General features: G+C 35.5%; 1 protein-coding gene across 6 annotated transcripts in view; it reads right to left on the reverse strand.

The window, feature by feature from the left end:
• LOC134527803 (uncharacterized) overlaps positions 1 to 19,617 on the reverse strand; it is a 121,780-nt gene that overhangs the window by 72,630 nt on the left and 29,533 nt on the right. Inside the window, exons 3-4 of one of the 6 annotated variants that reach the window (XR_010074277.1) lie at positions 4,863 to 4,920; positions 2,292 to 2,825 (exon numbers count right to left, since the gene is read on the reverse strand). The exons of 4 other annotated variants lie outside the window; for them this stretch is intronic. The gene's annotated coding sequence lies outside the window, so the exon portion shown is untranslated. Of the gene's footprint in view, positions 1 to 2,291; positions 2,826 to 4,862; positions 4,921 to 19,617 lie in introns of those variants that run through there. One more of the 6 variants, XR_010074276.1, reaches the window with a different exon arrangement.

Genomic DNA, 19,617 nt, shown 5'->3' on the forward strand with positions numbered 1-19,617 from the left:
CCCTCCAAGCTACTCTCCATTCTATTTTCACCTCAGCAAAGAAAGCCATTTCCTTCTAAAGTTCGTCGGCAGCCATTGTCCTTGTTCACATAAACCCTAATTGTAACTCGCACTAATGTCCCCTTTTCTAAACTATAAATTCAAACTTTTACTTAACACAATTTAAAATTTCTAATGATAACTTAGTACACTGAAAACTAACTTCTGTTACTAACAGTAACATAACTCTAGAATAGAAAAAAAATTAAATTCATAAATTATGTTTAATAATTTCTTTAAAAAGTATATATATTAATTATGGTTATTCCTTATTCTGACATCAAATGCTACAATAGGAGAAAACAGGCCCTAAATGATAGCCTAATTACTTTCAGCCATGTTCGAAAGGTCTTGTAGCCCTTGAAGTGTCACGTCATCAGAATAATTGATTTAACATTGGAACCTACGAGCACAATAGTATTATAGATACGCTATTTCAAGCAGACGATGCTCTGGGAATGCGCCGAGGAGCCTTTCCTATTCGAATTACAATGTTGTGGAAATAGAGGGACGGTTTCTACCTACAGCGCACCCCTCCCGTGTGCTTGTAGGCTGACTGGCTGGCCAGCCTCGTCGCTGGCGTCCTCGTAACAGTTCCGTTTTTGTGCATACAAATTATGTCAGATCATCCACTTAAGAAGTGACATGTTTTGATAATTTACCACGCATATGTTAAATGATTGCCTGTTTAATATATGTTTTTAAACAAAAATAAATATCTCCATTTTCTACCTGTGAAACAGTGGTAAAGTGTTTTCTAGCGTAAAATATATTTATATTTGTACCTATTGATTTAAATATTTGCTTTTTTATGCTCGTCAATTTGAGTTAATAACATTTTACATACCCAATTGAAGGCATGGTAATATCTTCTGTAGTATAAAATATTTGCAATAAGCGCCGTGTTGTGTAACGCAAGAATAATATATTAATATTATATATTATATATAATATAATAATATATTAAATAAAAAAAATAAAAAACCTTGTATAGATTGTTGTACAAAAAAAGGGCATGTAACTCAGTAGCCTACATGTGATAGAAGTGATATTTCTTTGTCAATTTAAACCTAGACTCGTAAGTCTGCCCTAAGGGGTTAAATGGCAGAGAAAGAGAGAAGGAAGAAAATTGTCAAATATTAACACAATGCAGGGTATTTTGGCTTTCATTTGTTTGCAAGTATTTAAGAATCCAAACTTTATCTAATTTATTATAAACTTGATTAAATTAAAAATAAATTAATAAAAACGAATAAACAAAACTATTACTCACTTAAAAATAATTGTTTAGGTTATCAATAATTATTTATCAATCAATAATTATTAATTAACAATAGATATAATAATTGTTGAAATACTTATAACATAAAGAACAACTGAGCATGCTACTCTTTCTTCAAACAATTCTGCCATTTGGAACACGCCAAATCTCTGAACGAAATATGAAATTCATAACAGGTAGTGTTATCTATGCGAGAAATGCAGGGACTGCATCAAAAGCGCTCTCTATTCTGCTGTGTAAACAAGGAGGAACGCGAGCACGCTTGTAGAAAATATAAAATTCAAGGCATTCCCAGCTGACTGTATAGGATACCTATATCTATTTTCTGAAAAGTGCGCATGCGCACACTCTCTGTTTTATTCTTTCGCTCATCTATTATCTCGGTTCTAATTTATTTTGGGAGGTCTCACCGCAATAACCCCCTCCGTGAAAGCGAGGGACGCACAATCATTTCAAAGGAATGCTGAAGGTGACTGTAGCCGGGACTGCTCACAGTCTGTACAGATGGCCACAGTGGCCGCATGCGACAAGGTAGGCGGCACCGGGAGGGCCGACGCGCCGCGTGTCGGCCAACCAGACCAGACCCGCTGCTATCGGACGAAGATGTCGGAGGAGTTGATTCCCACAACGTACAAGTTAACACACTACTCAAGTTTACAGGCACGTCATTTTTTGTGAAATATCAAACCTGCTGATTAGACTACAACAAGGAACGTTCATGCCAGCGATTTGTTTCTTGCAATTGGCGGCCGTCAGATAAAAGATAAGCCATTGTATTATTCGTCCGGGCCATTCAGAACGACATTGTCGACAGTGGACTACAATGAACTTATTGTAGCTATTCCTCAACTCAAACACCACCAACTGTGTAACATAAAAATATCACGAAACCATAGCATTTGTCAATCATGTAACAAAATAATTTCTCAAAATATCTGGGTTAGCACAAATATTATTTTTTGAAAAAAAAAAAAAAAGAGACTTTCAACACTTTAATAATTTTCGTCAACAGTTTAGGCTTCAGAAATAAATACAGTTTGATATTCTATGTTATTGTAAAATGTGTTACTCGACACTCCTTGAAGAATTTGAAAGAAGCACGTGACTGAGTCATGAGGAACAAGGCTAACGCGTACAATACGTGACAGTCAATGAGCAAGCGATATTATCCTGATTATGAATAGTAATGTGGATTGTACCCTGGTGCCATAAAAACATGATACCTGCAGATTTAAACATATAATTTATTTATTACATAAACATAAACCGCTAACTATTACAATGAGAGCACTCAAAAGAAACATGCATGATTAAATTTAAGCAGGCAAGTTAAGTGTTTTTTACATATTAAGTAGCGTTTTATTTGCTGTCAGATTATCATAACTAAAATAATTTTTATATACAATAGCTTTATGAATGTTCAATATTCTTTAATGCCATGTGTTGAATAACATTCTAGTTACACTTTTGTTTCATGTAATTTCTTGTGGCGTTACAGAATTTTCTGAAACAGAAAGAGTGATCTATTAACACACATTTTAATTTCAGTCATATATTGCTTCTCCACCAAGTTTAAAGTATATATGTTAGTTTATTTCTGTGTTAAATGAAACCGGAAATCAGTCCTTGCAAGAGCTTGGATGATTTTCTACGAAACATCTTGGCTTGAATTGGCCGTCTCTGTCGTTGTCCTCGTCGTCAGTGAAACGCAACACCCGAAATAAACTTAATTTTTTTTAAACACTCACTTCTCGACTTTTAAAAATATTCAACATTAGAGAATAAAATTTAATCATACTGGAGGTACCAGGAAAATTAACGAGTTAAATAACCGTACGCTGGCCTGTTTCCCTCGAACATTTACTAATAACTGTTGTTCGCTGCTGTTCTCGATAGCAGACGTCTAAATCTTAGATCATTACATGCAAAGGTTCCGTTTATTTTTTTGGGTTTGTCATTGGACTAGGCTAACTAGTGGCACCCAAAAAAAACTGTGTCCTGCACTAAACTAAATTTGCTGAGAATCCTCGTAAACTACGTGTGAATATATTTTGTAAATATACAAATTGAAAAGTCATAATAATTAAAAAATAATTAAATGTATTTTTCTTTTGGTAAGAGATATAAATTTTTTCCTGTTAGTAAATTAGGAACTTAAAACAAATTTAAAGTAAAAAAAAGTTTCTTTGCTGTTCAAAGTAACTTCACTAAAAAATGAAACGTGCTAATGGTAATCCTAATCCTTTGACACGTATATTTGTAAAACACATTCCCATAAAATAAATTCCCGTAGAGTTAATGAAACTAAGAGTTGATCTCAAAAATTAGGTACTATTGTTGTCTTCTAAATTATAACTTGGGTTCAGAACCGGGATTTCCCGGTACCGAAAGTACTGGAAATTCTATGAAGAAAAATAACTGGTTATTTATAATTGATTCCCGGTTCTTTCGGTATTTTCGGGACTCGACATCGAAATGACTTGTTTACTGGATGGTATTTCTATTATAATTTATTCGGAATAAATTTAAAATTTTAGTTAATTAAGTTTAAAAGAATGACTTTATTTTAATTTTTGATAATTGTGTTTTCTCTAAAATAGATTGATATGAAACTGTGATTTGTCATTGCTAATATTCTTTAAATAACCTCAATTGTTTTAAGCTTGTTATGAAAAGAAGAAATGTTATTTAATGTTATTAATTCTGTGATTTTGCATTCGTTAAAACGATTATTTGTTAAAATGCTTTGTTTCCAGTGTTGAAGATTGAGACTCATTGTGAATAAAGTATTTTATTTACATAAGTAGATACATTTGCAATAGCAATGTTTAACACAAATAATTATATTTTTACTTTTGGTCACTAAAACTTGTTTAATCGTTTCAAACTATTACTTCTTATATCACCGACTGTTGCACCATTAATAATAAAAAAAACTTAGTAGTGCAAGCACTGGGAATTCTTCGGTTACGTTAAAAACTAGTACCGAAATTCTCGGTTCTAAATATCGGTTACTGTTCCGAATACCCTAATTATTACATGACCTCACCACACTTTTTGTTTGTTTCACAAAAGTGTGTAAGAAATTACACAAGATTAAACAATAATAAAAGTTACAAATTGTTTGAAATTAAAAAAAAAATAGTTCTTCGAAAAGTATGGTTTTGCAAATCATTGTACGTCCCTTAGTGCCAGAGAAGGATGGAACATTACGATAATTATATTTCGTTGAGTTAGTACTTGATATACTCCATTCTAATTGTGAAACAGAATATATGTAAAGGTTTTATTTAATTTTTAATTTTAATATTGCCTCTCATCGACACTATCTATTATACGCGCACAAATTCTTCCTGCCAGAACCATCGGGTAGGAAACTGGCCATGCACTGACATTCTCCTGGAGTATTTGGGGGGGATTAATGAAAACCAACATCGGAAAGAGTAAATCGGGAGTCGAACCCGAGTATGCAAGTCCCACGTTATACTGCTTCACCACCTCACTCGAGGAGTAGCATTGTTTATACGCTGCTAGTACTCACTGGAAACACTCCAAGAACACCAACCCTTTGCCGCAGTAGTCGAACCCACACGCATTGGCTGAAATGAAAAGTAGAACATTACATATTGTTTCTAATGAAATGCCTTACCCACTGGTGAGCGACGGAGGGATAAATTTATCTCTAGTGATATCTAGTGTCGAAAATACCATAACACCAAGGGATACACACACACACATACACACACATACACACACGAAGCGCAAGGCGGTCGTTCACGAACCAAATGATTTGAGTCCTGAATCGCAGGTCTCTCAGCACTGCGCGCGCTCTTGCCTTTTTTTAAAATCAGTTAAGGCGAGTACGCCTTCTGTTTCACGGAAAAATTAGCACACAAACAACTTATAATTAGTTATATCTAGGAATCGAACATGAAGTCACATTTAAAAAAAAAATTACAATCTATGTGCAACAATTACCTACTGATGATTAATTTACCAATTTAACATCTTATTTTAGTACTCAATTAAACCATTAAAATGTGATATTAAGTATAAAAAATATTTATATAAAATAAATTACTTACCTATAAAAGATTACATATATTTTCAAATAGAAAAATATTAAAATATAATTAAAACTCTTATTATGATAGTGTCACACTCTCACACACTGGCATAGACAATCATTCAGAATTACCTTAGTTACGTGTCTGTGAATTTAGGGAGCAATTTTTTAATAAGATTTTTTGAAAATCTTGGCAGCCGTTTGTGTCGAGCATTCAAGGTCGAGGCTGTTCCAGAGGCGAAATGCTGGACTGTGAAGGATTTCGACATTGTTTTGGTTTTATACACGGGCATTAAAAGTTCGTGATTTGATTTTGAACGGGTCACAAGACAGTAAAGCGAGCCTTAAAACGTAAATCTCCGGGATAAATATTGAGGAATTCTGAAAATAACTATTGCTTAGTGTCGCCCCGTATTGTGGCGAGACACTCTCCTTGGAATCAGTGCTTCAATCCTTTGCCAAATTAATTAAAGTGATCTAACCGACATTCTAAAGTATTCTTATAAAATAAAAATAATGCGAGTCCATCAATACTCGTTGGTGATTTGTAAACATATAACCTCGCTAACAAGCAAATTCACGTGTCCTCGTGTTTTTCATGTTGCAAATAAACATGTGTTACAAACATCGGAAACGCAATTTAATGCATAATTTTTAAAATGATGCCGAGCATGATAATAATATGATTAATAAAATATTCTCTTTTCAAATACCCATCATTATAGATGCGTCGACAGCTAGAATTCGCTGTTTGAATCGTAAACGTTGCATGTTATTGACGTTTAAAAACGTCGATAACAGTTTACGATTTTTAATATATTAATGAGCTTGTAGGGGTTCAATGCATAGCAATAACTTGTAACTTTTCCGCAATTGTCAGTTAAATGTTAGAGTGATAAGAATGCAGATCTTAAAAAACTGGGATCTCCCATAGGAAAGCTTGCCTTTACGTTTTAAAAATTTGGAATTACTTGTTACTATAGTGTTTTTAGCTAACCAATTATATTTCAGGGTAGTGCTCTTACGTAAATTGTTATTTGACACACAAACACGTTTGGTAAGTCCCTTGATGTTTATGAACTTAACTATATACGGGTTTATGTTTCTTCAAGTGGCCCGCCAATTTTGTGTAGGTACATTTACGTTCAACAACTTCCATTCCATTTTTACGAAATTATTCCTACCAAATTCCATACACTAAGATTTGAGATGTATACACATTAAAAATTCGATATTTTCTCAGTTGATTATACATAAGTACCTAGTCTCATTCTGTTGAGAGGGTGAACACGAAATTGTTTATTTCTTATGAATATGTACTCATTGTCGTCAACGGAAAGAAACGATGTCCCTTAAACGCCACTGTGTAGACTAACATTATTAAATGCTGTAGTTGTGACCTCTTGTCGTTGATAGCGTGGCCCACCTGCCGCTTGCGAAACTCTATGCGATTTGCGCTGCGAATCACTCCCACCAATCTGGCCGAGACCAAAGAAATAAATGTGTATTAATGGTTAAAAAACTTTTTTTTGTTTGGTATATCTTTGTAGAATATTTTTTATTAGAGATACTGAAAAAAAAATCTTAATTTATAATGGGTGAATTCGTATGGGCAGGGTACTGGGACTGATTAATTTTTCTTTATGTTGTTTTCTACCAAATATAACTTAGCACTATCTGCCTAAAAGCATGAGTCGTTGGCTCTGTACTGAAAACAAATTTTTAACTGAAAAAATAATACCAATAGTAAGTAATATACACAAGAATCTTCTGCAACTGATTTAATCCTAGTACAACATAACAAACTAACTGAAATAATACTTCTAGAATGTTCTGCTATATGCATATTTGTACTTAAAACTGATGAAGAATATAAAAATTGTTGCTTAATAGATTTGTCTTTTGCAATTAGGTATTATTTCTGCAGTAGAAACTGAGTGATCAGGCACTGCAACTATAATTATCGGTGTACATACAAACACAGAACATTCTAACGGCACGTAACGTATTACTCTAGAACCAACAAAACTGTTTAGGGATCACAGCACGTTTTACATTCAGCTTTAGAATACTAGTTTGTAAAATAATGTCTTCTTTTCCCATAAAGTTATTGGTTGTAAGATGCACAGTAATGATTAGTAAATATAACTATAGTCAAGATTATTTCGCTGATTAACTGGGTAACGAAGTTAACATGAAGCACTTATACATCTTGAGCACTGAGATGATTGGACTGCAGTGTTCTTGTCACGTCCTTGACGATCCTGAGCCAGTTATAAATAATACAAAGAATTGGTTACCCAATAATATGTAGTTCGCCCAAGAACGTGACATTGTTGACCAATGAGAACTCTTTAATCGCTTGGTTATGCATAGATAAGTCGATTATAGCCTGAAGTGAAGAGATCTTGTGAAAGAACTGATTCTCTAACGAAAACTTGACAGTTGTCAACCTTAGATATTTACCTCTTTGACTCTCATTTATAAAGTAAAATTTGAGATTTTTAATTTTTGTTTGTGCAGGAAAGGAATAAAAATTACTTAGACGTCAGTCTAATGGATTTAAGTTACCCTGTACCCGCATTTACACTTTTCTGACCACACCAATATCACGAAAATGGCCTTTTTCAACACCAGTCGGACATGCCCCAGACCTTCTTGCATTGATTACTGCATTTTAACAGGCATGTCACCAAGGAAAATTCTCAATGGCAATACAAGAGGTAAACTTCTGCATCGGCGAAACTGCTCGGCGTCTTGTGGCGCCCTCTGTAACGGCCAGCCGGATGCTTCCCCTCCCGCCGGCTGAAAGAGTGGGGGAGGTGGGATGGGAGCCTGGCATATCAATTACGTCTCTTCCTACTAATGCTCGCATGAAGCTAGAACTGTGGGAGAGCCCGAATACACGCTGTGTAACATTCAGTACCTACCTGTGTCCGCCTAGTGAGTGATTGTATGTATATACATATATTAAATGTAATTTACTTTATCTTTAACACTGTTTTATATTTAAAAAGATTTAGTTTTGTGGGTTAATCTCTACGAAAAACCTTTTTCTTCTATTTTATTTAATTTGTACATTCTTAGGTATATTTCGAAGAAAGACTACGTATTATAGCCAATGCCATAGTGCGACTTCAGAAAAAAATTTATTATAATTTTTCGTTTTATGTTCTATAGTCCCCGAAACCATCGTCAAACTCAAAAGTTTGTATATACTTAAAATATTTATGGACACGATACTGCCGTAATTTTGCACAAATCATTTCCAAACTGATACATATAATATAGTAATAAAAATATCGGTTGAGTTCGTTAATGGGCATAATCCCACCAAAGGGGAAAAAAACGGGGAAGGTAGTTCTTTTGATGAAAAAGTAAATCGCTATAACCCCCATACAGTGACAAAAATAGCATCATTTAAACGTATTATAACTCGTAAGAGTGTAACCAAAAATCTTTGTCTGAATACATTCTTGATACGACCAACCATAACTGCAAAGGGTAGAAAAAAAAAACATGACTTGGAGGACAAACATTTTTGTAACTTCCTTAGTAGGCACACCATAAAATCCGATCGTATTGTTTAAAAATCTTATAATATCTAACAAAAATTTTATTCTGAAACAATTTTGGATAAGACAAACAATTGCTCAAAGGGTTGAAAATAAAAAGGGTAGAAATATAAAAAAATCAATTTCCATACCATGTACACTATTAAAATCTTTCTTATTTATGGTAAACCCTAAAATAAAAGAAATGCATAACAATTAATTGTATCTAAAAATTATCTAAAACTTTGGTCCAAAACATTTTTTCAGTAGACTGCAAGGGGTTGAAAATACTTCATGTAGGAATGAAAAAAAAAATCTTTCGTATCATTTATACTATCAAAGTCATTAAAATTTTTGTTTAACTTTCTAAATATTGTCAAAAATGTTTGTCTAAAGTAGATATTTATGTAACCAGCCATTACTTCAAGGGGTGGAATTAACAATGGTTGAAAGACAAAAAAATAATCATAACTTTTTTTTAGTAATTATACTATCAAATCGAAAATAATTTATTGCAAAAATCCTAAACATTTTTCAAAACCTTTTTTGAAATAATTTTTGATGAGAAGAACTATTACCGTAAAAACAGGGGTTGAAAAAAATTCAAAACTTCCTATCAAATACATTCAAATTTATTTTTAATCATCTTCATTTTTCCGAACAAATTTTTGTGTGACTAATTATTAGTGCAAGATATAAAAAAATAGTGTTTAAAATTCAAAAATTCATTAATACCTTAGTAGGCATAATATGAAATTCGTTTTATGTTATTCAGTGCTGGATGCATTGAGATAATAAAATCTTTAATACAGTTCTGTGGCACGGAATGTTAGAAAATGTTTAATCGATCTATTTGGAATATTGGATAACGTATACAATGTTATATACGTTAGTTTCTTAAAATGTTTCAGAAGTTTATAGAAGTTTGCAGAACATTTCCAGAAGCAATAGATACTTTGAAATTTACCTAATCCTGTAGGCTGTGCTGAGAGGGATGGCTTTCAATTACTCCAATACCAATTCTCATACTGACAAACTGTGTGTTTCAGTGCTTACGAAGAAAGTTGAATGACATAATCTTCTTTTGCAGCTGCCTTAAAGAAAACGTTTTGCTGTAAGGTACAATTTTTTTTTGTTGCTTGAAGATTTACCGATTATTGAATACATATTTTGCTTTAAAGATTTAGCATTCAGAAAACATTCGGTTAGAATTGTTTTAGATGACGATTTGGTTGTTCTTAAACTTTTTTATAATGTATTTACTTTTTATTTTAAACCAAATATCCTAAAACTAAAATGTAAAAAATTAAATTATCACATCCAAAAATGTAAAAGCCGTCAGTTACAAATATGTGCTTGACAAATTACTTATATTTCGAATATTTTGTCTAATGACTTCAGTCTGGAAACTATTGATAGCCAATGTTGTATTTTTGACACTCTTGTAACTGTACAAAACTGCCCGCGCAAAAGGTTCAGAAATGCTGTTAATTTAGTAATCGATTAAAATTTATAAAATACACAGATAATAATTAAGGAAAAATATAATTGGTAAACATTTATAGTATTAAAAGTTTGTAAATTAAAATGCGCATTCACAGCATGGATGTACTGGTGGCACCATTGGGTTTTAAAGTAGTTTTGCGAATAACCGAGAAACAATCACATTGAAATCAACAGTCTATGTATAGTAGTGTCCAGACATTTTTTTCTAAGACAGTGATTGCGACAGAATTATTTTTACGCTTGTGGTCATAATTGTCTGTGTGACATATACACGATACCTTACAGTGTTAACAAGTCACTATTAACCACTAAAATAAGTATTTTGCAATATCGCAACACAGAACGTGTTTTTGTAATTGGCGCGCCGACTATGACAAACGGAACTAAAGAAGCACACATGACAAGGCGACTGCCCGAGTCGTCTCAAGGCCAGCAGTACTTACAGGCGGGAAGGGAGGATACTATGAGCAGGGGCAGGTAGAGGCTCAAGAGAAGAAGAGAAGGGGGTGGCGAGCAACAGCATACTTCCTAAAGTTGCCACCCAGTTCCGAGCAAGAATGACATGCTATATACGCCGTAGCGCCCATAGCACGTTTACGATCCAGCCGAATGGCGCCCTTAAAAACAGTGCACCAGACATTATGTCTTGCAATCAACATACCATGCAGTTTTGTTGACGTTACTTCATAGATTTTACAATATTTAAATGGTACCAGCAATACGTTAGATAAATAACACTATATGAAGAGCAATTGTGGTTGCGGGTATTGATATTTGGTAAATAAGTTACCTGTGTCGAATATGATACGGTTATAAAAACGACCCAATAGCCACTATTTTGTTAGAAACAATCGTATCCACACGGGTCTCCACTGACTATACTTGAGTATGCACTAAAGTAATCTGTTGTTGTGTTTGTTGCATGATAAAATTAAATTTCAATTGAATTTTAGATAGGCTATTTTAGACATAGTCATTTGACAACCACCCAGCTAAAAAATAATTTGACCTAATAGGAAGATTGTTCAAACTTAAACAAACTTTCCTGTAATTTTAGGGCTGCATTCAGTGAGAATCCACCCGCAAAAGGGTAAATCATATCTTCACCACTATCTCAATCTTGAGGACCAAAAAACTAACACTTTTTCGTCGGTCATTTGTTTTTGTTTATCTTTAACACTTAATGGTCTGCCATATAAACATCACCATATCAAACAAAATATTTTATTGCAGTTCATAAACTTAAAAGGGCGTACGTAAACATCAGTTTTTTTTTTTGCCAATCAACGCTCTATTTTTTTATACTGTGAGGTAAAAGGAAAAAAAAAATATTTCAGGAACCACAATGTTGCGTGGAAAGACACGGGCTACTCTTACATTTACGAAAGAATTTGTTGGCAATTCTGTAAGGTTCTTTGCAACATTTGCAGCATTTGCAAGGACCCTTAGGAAATTACCGATCAAGAATTTCGTAAAAAGGAAGAGCAGCTCGTGTACTTCCAAGCAAATGTTAGTACGGTGAACAAAATTGAGTACATAATTTAACAAGCATTTTAAAGATACTTTACGAATAGTATATTAATGTTGTGGATAAATGGTGGATAAATGAAACTATCCGCGATCTTTGATTGTGACGGCACGACGATCATCTTGGTTGAATTTGACTTGACCCTTGACTTTGGCCTCCCTGACATCTTGATTTCCCCAAATTTGAATACTGATGTCAGTAGTATAGGAATGTATGTCCTGAAACTGGCCTCTGGCTGTGGAGCCTGTGAAGCCGTCCGCCATCTAGGATTTGTGACGTCACGGTGGCAAAAATTCCTCAAAATTCCTCAAAAATGACTCAAAATGACTCAAAAATTCTCCTTTTAAGAAAAAATTTCCCGTTTTTGAGGGAAAAAAACCCGTTTCGAGGGAAAATTTCCCGTTTTATTCCTTAAAATTCCCAGTGGCTGAAAATTCCTAAAACTGGCTTAAGCATCCATGTCTACAGCCTCAGTTAAGCCATTTGTAGGATTATGACGTCACCTTTGCAATTTCCGTTACGCCCGCCATCTTGAAAATCCGCAATATTTATGTTAGAAAATCGGGAAAAATTTTAAAAATCATTAAAAAAATTATTAAATCGAATAAATAATAAAAATCTTAAAAACCAGTGTTGCAGTTATCGTTACAGTCGCCATATTGGTTTATATAAATGTTGCAAATTTCGTTACACCCGCCATCTTGGTTGAGTACCATGTCATTCTTACACTTTACGACCATCATATTGGATCCTATTAATGATGCTATTATCGTTATGGTCGCCATCTTGAAATTTAGACGCCATCTTGGAAATCCGTATTTTTTATGTTAGAAAATCGGTAAAAATTCCAAAATTCATCAAAAAATTAACTTAATAGAAATATGATTGATTATATCGATTCCCGTCCTTGGTTCAAAACCGGTGAGGGCAAAAAATAATAAAAAACATCAGTTCCTTCCTCCACAGAAGCCACCTACAGACTGACCTACCACCACCAATAACAAGGTATTTACCATCAGCTGGTATGACGTCATGTACGCCATCTTGTCTTCGTCCGCTGGAGACCGTCATCTTGTTTTCGTCTGCTAGAGTGTGCTGGCGACATGTTGATATAATTTTCTGTTAATTATACCTTTAACCTCGTCTGTTAACCTTGAACTTTGTCATTGACCTTCAACTTTGACCTTGACCTTGTACTTTGACCTTGAACTTTGTACTTGACCTTGAACTTTGACCTTGACCTTGAAATTTGACCTTGACCTTGAAATTTGACCTTGACCTTGTTATTTGACTTTGACCTTGATGACCATCATGGATCCGTCATTTTATGTTCAGTACATGCTACCAGGAGCTACCACATGCTAGTGGTCATTGCCACCATCATGTTTTCGTCTGCTGGAGGACACCATCATGTATGTACTCGTCTTACCATCATGCTAGTTTTATTCTAACCTGCTACAGTGCAGTAATCATTTATTATTTCTGAGGTGCCCGTCATCTTGAAATTTGAGAGCCATCTTGAAATCATGTAATTATTTAGCTAGAAATGCGGGAAAAATTCCAAAAGTCTCCGATGAAATCAATTATTAATTTACAAATTAAATCGATGGATTCCTGTCCACGGTTCGATTCTTGACCAGTGACAGTTGTAACAAATTATTAAATAAATTTTATATTCTGTTTTCCATTACCTTTCGTGGTGTTTATTAATCATTCACTCTACGAAAAACAACTCAAGTCAATATACCTGACCAACGAATTAATACAGTGCCGATTATCCTATTATGAAAGTCAAATTTTTCAATAATCTGAATAACCTATAAGCCATTCATGTACAAAGCCACACATATAGATCAATTGCCTTCAGTCCATGAGACCGAGTCATGTCATTATCAGACGTATAGGCTAGTCATTTCAGGACCGCATGACCTTCGTCGTTAGCTAATTATATTCAATTAATCCATCGTGCAATTTTTATACATTCTAACAGACAAAGTAACCTTGAAAAATATTTTAGTAACAACAAGAGGTTTTAAACCTGTAAATATTCAATCACTACATTTTGTACTACGCGCAATCAACAAAAAGGAAGCACCGTCAACGAAAAGGCAGCACATTTGGAAGCACCGACAACGAAAAGGCAGCACCGCCAACGAAAAGGAAGCACATTTGGAAGCACCGTCAACGAAAAGGCAGCACATTAGGAAGCACCGACAACGAAAAGGCAGCACCACCAACGAAAAGGAAGCACATTTGGAAGCACCGCCAACGAAAAGGAAGCACATTTGGAAGCACCGTAAACGAAAAGGCAGAACATTTGGAAGCACCGCCAACGAAAAGGCAGCACATTTGGAAGCACCACCAACGAAAAGGCAGCACCACCAACGAAAAGGCAGCACATTTGGAAGCACCGCCAACGAAAAGGCAGCACCATCGACGAAAAGGAAGCACATTTGGAAGCACCGTCAGCAAAAAGGCAGCACCGACAGCGAAAAGGCAGCACATTTGAAAGCACCGTCAACGAAAAGGCAGCACCACCAACGAAAAGACAGCACATTTGGAAGCACCGCCAACGAAAAGGCAGCACCATCGACGAAAAGGAAGCACATTTGGAAGCACAAGTTACGAGAACTAAGTTTTAGTTAGAAATCAGAATACAAGAAATAAAAATTTAAAATAAAAACAAAAAATACATAAATAGATTCTGCTAGCTTGTGAACTTCTCATTGGTAAGCAAAGATAGAGTTCTAGTACAAGCCAGAATCTATTTATGTATTTTTTGTTTTTATTTAAAAATTTTTATTAATTTATTTTTATTTTTAAATATTTTTTTCCTCTAATTTTATGATATCAAAGAAAACGTGTGGTTTTTTTCTCCGAGTACTTGTGATTAATCTGGTCAATATTATGGAGGTTTTATCCGTGTGCTTCTGATTATCCTTGCCAATATTATGATGGTTTTCTCCGTGTGCTCCTGATTATTCTTGCCAATATTATGATGGTTTCCTCCGTGTGCTCCTGATTATTCTTGTCAATATTTTGATGGTTTTTCCCGTGTTCTTGCAATCATTACTGTGGTTTTTCAAGTGCTTCTGACTATTCTGAAAAACCGCTCTCTGCATGGATTTTTTTTTCTAATGAGACATGTCATTTTATTTGGAGTTACATTTAATTCGATAATTTCTGCTACTAAATCAAAACTTGCAATATTTTTATCAGGTGGAATTTAAAAAATATCATTACTCAGTCAAATTAATAATATGCCATGAGACATCTGTGGATCACCAACATGCAAGACGAACTTCCTTCTCCTTGATGTCTAGTGAAGCCATCCTTGTTTTGCGAACGTTAGTGAGCATCCCGCATACCACATAAAAGAACTAAATAAATTATGACTCAACACAACACGTGGCGACATCTCATGCTAATAATCGAAACCACATGAAACAATTTCTTTTGTATGAGGTAACTTAATTCTTGCTGTTGAAATATTTAGAAAATTATATTTAAGTAATGTATCTAATTTAATTCACTCAGTTTGCATCTGACAATAGTCTCAGTAACTAATATGAATCCTGATTCGGTGACTGTTGCTGTATTGAAAGGACACAGGTGTAAGTTTTGCAGCAAAGAATTTATCTTGAGAAAGAATGGAAGACAACACGAGAAGAATGACTGTGTTAAAAATCCACTACGTAATATGATAAGTTGTGTTAGATGTAGCAAGTCGTTTACGCGGAGAGAGAGCTTAAAAAGACATGACAGAACTTGTAACGCCAAGCCTGCGTACAAGCTAGAGGACAACGATGGCTCTACTAGGCTAAGGAAGAGCGATTTGCATTACGACAATAATTTTCCTTGTCTTGGGAGAGATTATGTTCGCGGCTCTTCCGATATCGACAAAAAACTTAAATTGAAGGATGATGTTGATTTATGGAAGAATGAAGACAATGAAAGAATCCTTAACGTGAAAAGTGAGAATACATTCCAGCCGAATTCAAGTAGATCTTTCCTACTCTGTAAAAATGATGGACTCCTAAAAAGGAAGCATGAAGACGATGAAGACACTTCGACATCATCGGCATCGAATTCTTACGGTAATCTGGGTAAAGATGATGCCTTCTACGGTGATTGCTACAGCGACTCTGAGGCTGTTGACAAAGACATAGACTGTGATGAAGCAGCTAAAGAAGGCAATATCGAAGACTGTGTCGGTGTCCTGAGACCGAAACGATGGAAACGTCGAGATATATTAAATAAATATGATCAAGCTTGTGATGATCACTATCTCGATAATGAAAGTTACCCTGAGGTTGGTGTTAAAACGGAATACACCAGAGATCATAATATTTATAATAAACAAGCAAGTAAAATGGTGGTAGAAGAGATTGATTACACATCATGGAAAGATCCAAACATATTGGTTGACCGGCTAAGACTTCTACATGGTTCGCTTTGTGCAGGAAACTATTCGTGCATCAAAGAAATATCCTTCATACTCAAAGAACTGAGGAAAGCTGGCTAGATACAAATGGCTTGTTTTACTTGCATTTGTATAATGTACAGATATAAAATAAATAATTTGAATTATAAAAATTTAATGTTTTTATTTCTTGTATTCTGTTTTCTAACTAAAACTTAGTTCTCGTAACTTGTGATTCCAAATGTGCTTCCTTTTCGTCGATGGTGCTGCCTTTTCGTTGGCGGTGCTTCCAAATGTGCTGTCTTTTCGTTGGTGGTGCTGCCTTTTCGTTGACGGTGCTTTCAAATGTGCTGCCTTTTCGCTGTCGGTGCTGCCTTTTTGCTGATGGTGCTTCCAAATGTTCTTCCTTTTCGTCGATGGTGCTGCCTTTCGTTGGCGGTGCTTCCAAATGTGCTGCCTTTTCGTTGGTGGTGCTGCCTTTTCGTTGGTGGTGCTTCCAAATGTGCTGCCTTTTCGTTGGCGGTGCTTCCAAATGTTCTGCCTTTTCGTTGACGGTGCTTCCAAATGTGCTTTTTTTTCGTTGGCGGTGCTTCCAAATGTGCTTCCTTTTCGTTGGCGGTGCTGCCTTTTCGTTGTCGGTGCTTCCTAATATGCTGCCTTTTCGTTGACGGTGCTTCCAAATGTGCTTCCTTTTCGTTGACGGTGCTGCCTTTTCGTTGTCGGTGCTTCCAAATGTGCTGCCTTTTCGTTGACGGTGCTTCCTTTTTGTTGATTGCGCGTAGTACAAAATGTAGTGATTGAATATTTACAGGTTTAAAACCTCTTGGTGTTACTAAAATATTTTTCAAGGTTACTCGGTCCTTTAGAATGTATAAAAATTGCACGATGGATTAATTGAATATAATTAGCTAACGACGAAGGTCATGCGGTCCTGAAATGACTAGCCTATACGTCTGATAATGACATGACTCGGTCTCATGGACTGAAGGCAATTGATCTATATGTGTGGCTTTGTACATGAACGGCTTATAGGTTATTCAGATTATTGAAAAATTAGATTTTCATAATAGGATAATCGGCACTGTATTAATTCGTTGGTCAGGTATATTGACTTGAGTTGTTTTTCGTAGAGTGAATGATTAATAAACACCACGAAAGGTAATGGAAAACAGAATATAAAATTTATTTATTTAATTTTTTTTAAATTTATTTAATAATTTGTTACAACTGTCACTGGTCAAGAATCGAGCCGTGGACAGGAATCCATCGATTTAATTTGTAAATTAATAATTGATTTCATCGGAGACTTTTGGAATTTTTCCCGCATTTCTAGCTAAATAATTACATGATTTCAAGATGGCTCCCAAATTTCAAGATGGCGGGCACCTCAGTAATAATAAATGGCGGCAATGATCACTAGCATGTGGTAGCTCCTGGTAGCATGTACTGAACATAAAATGACGGATCCATGATGGTCATGAAGGTCAAAGTGAAATAAGAAGGTATAGGTCAAATTTCAAGGTCAAGGTCAAATTTCAAGGTCAAAGTTCAAGGTCAAGGACAAAGTTCAAGGTCAACAGACGAGGTTAAAGGTATAGTGAACAGAAAATTATATCAACATGTCGCCAGCACACTCTAGCAGACGAAAACAAGATGACGGTCTCCAGCGGACGAAGACAAGATGGCGTACATGACGTCATACCAGCTGATGGTAAATACCTTGTTATTGGTGGTGGTAGGTCAGTTTGTAGGTGGCTTCTGTGGAGGAAGGAACTGATGTTTTTTTTTATTTTTTGCCCTCACCGGTTTCGAACCAAGGACGGGAATCGATATAATTAATCATAATTCTATTAAGTTAATTTTTTGATGAATTTTGGAATTTTTACCGATTTTCTAACATAAAAAATACGGATTTCCAAGATGGCGTCTAAATTTCAAGATGGCGACCATAACGATAATAGCATCATTAATAGGATCCAATATGGTGGTCGTAAAGTGTAAGAATGACATGGTACTTAACTAAGTTGGCGGGTGTAACGAAATATGCAACATTTATATAAACCAAGATGGCGACCGTAACGATAACTGCAACAGTGGTTTTTAAGATTTTTATTTTTTATTCGATTAAATAATTTTTTTAATGATTTTTAAAATTTTTCCCGATTTTCTAACATAAAAATTGCGGATTTTCAAGATGGCGGGCGTAACGGAAATTGCAACGGGGATGTCATAATCCTATAAATGGCTTAACTGAGGCTGTAGACATGGATGCTTAAGCCAGTTTTAGGAATTTTCAGTCGCTGGGAATTTTAAGGAATAAAACGGGAAATTTTCCCTCGAAACGAGAATTTTTCCCTCAAAAACGGGAAATTTTTTCTTAAAACGGGAATTTTTGAGTCATTTTGACTCATCTTTGAGGAATTTTGAGGAATTTTTGCCGCCGTGACGTCACAAATCCAAGATGGCGGATGGCTCCACAGGCTCCACAGCCAGAGGCCAGTTTCAGGACATACATTCCTATACTACTGATGTCACATCATCTTACATCACATTCACTTTTTACATTATAACATCATTGTGCTGTGCATTAGGTATTTAGGCACGTTTTATTTAAAATTTTATTTTCTTAAATATTTTTGGAATTTTTTTTTACTCCTCTTATATCATTACCACCAGGCCCTCAGTCTCTGTTGGCCTGGTCAGGCCCTCAGTCTCTGTTGGCCTGGTCAGGCCCTCAGTCTCTGTTCTCAGAGCCGAGCTGATTTTTTTTGCCAGCCTAATGCTAGGTTAGCAGTCTGGCTAATATTCCTCCCGGCTATAGGCACGTCGGAGGCCGGTAACTTAATTTCACAGCATGACTAAACTTTCATACAGCAGCTTCGTGGAGCAGTGCTGAGCCCTGCTAACTCTGTCACGAATCGGTATAAGGTTCACTAGCAGCAAGACACGACAGGAGGATCCTGTGGGCCTTGCGTCCCACAGACCATGCGTTTTTTGACGCCATCCTCCCCTGCTCCCCCACCCATTCTTCTCAGAATTGAAGCAAGGACCGATGACCGCTTGTGAACTCCTAGGGACGGTAACCGAATTCAAGGCCATCTCAGGCTTGACAGTCGCAGATACGATTCTGGTTTTTAACGACATCTAGCGACGGCTATGGTCACTAACCCCACTCGTGGGCGTCGGTAGCGCCGACACTAGCGCGTTCGCGCGGAGGTA

The sequence above is a fragment of the Bacillus rossius genome, chromosome 1, assembly GCF_032445375.1.
Source record: "Bacillus rossius redtenbacheri isolate Brsri chromosome 1, Brsri_v3, whole genome shotgun sequence".
In the NCBI taxonomy this organism is placed as follows: Eukaryota; Metazoa; Arthropoda; class Insecta; order Phasmatodea; family Bacillidae; genus Bacillus; species Bacillus rossius.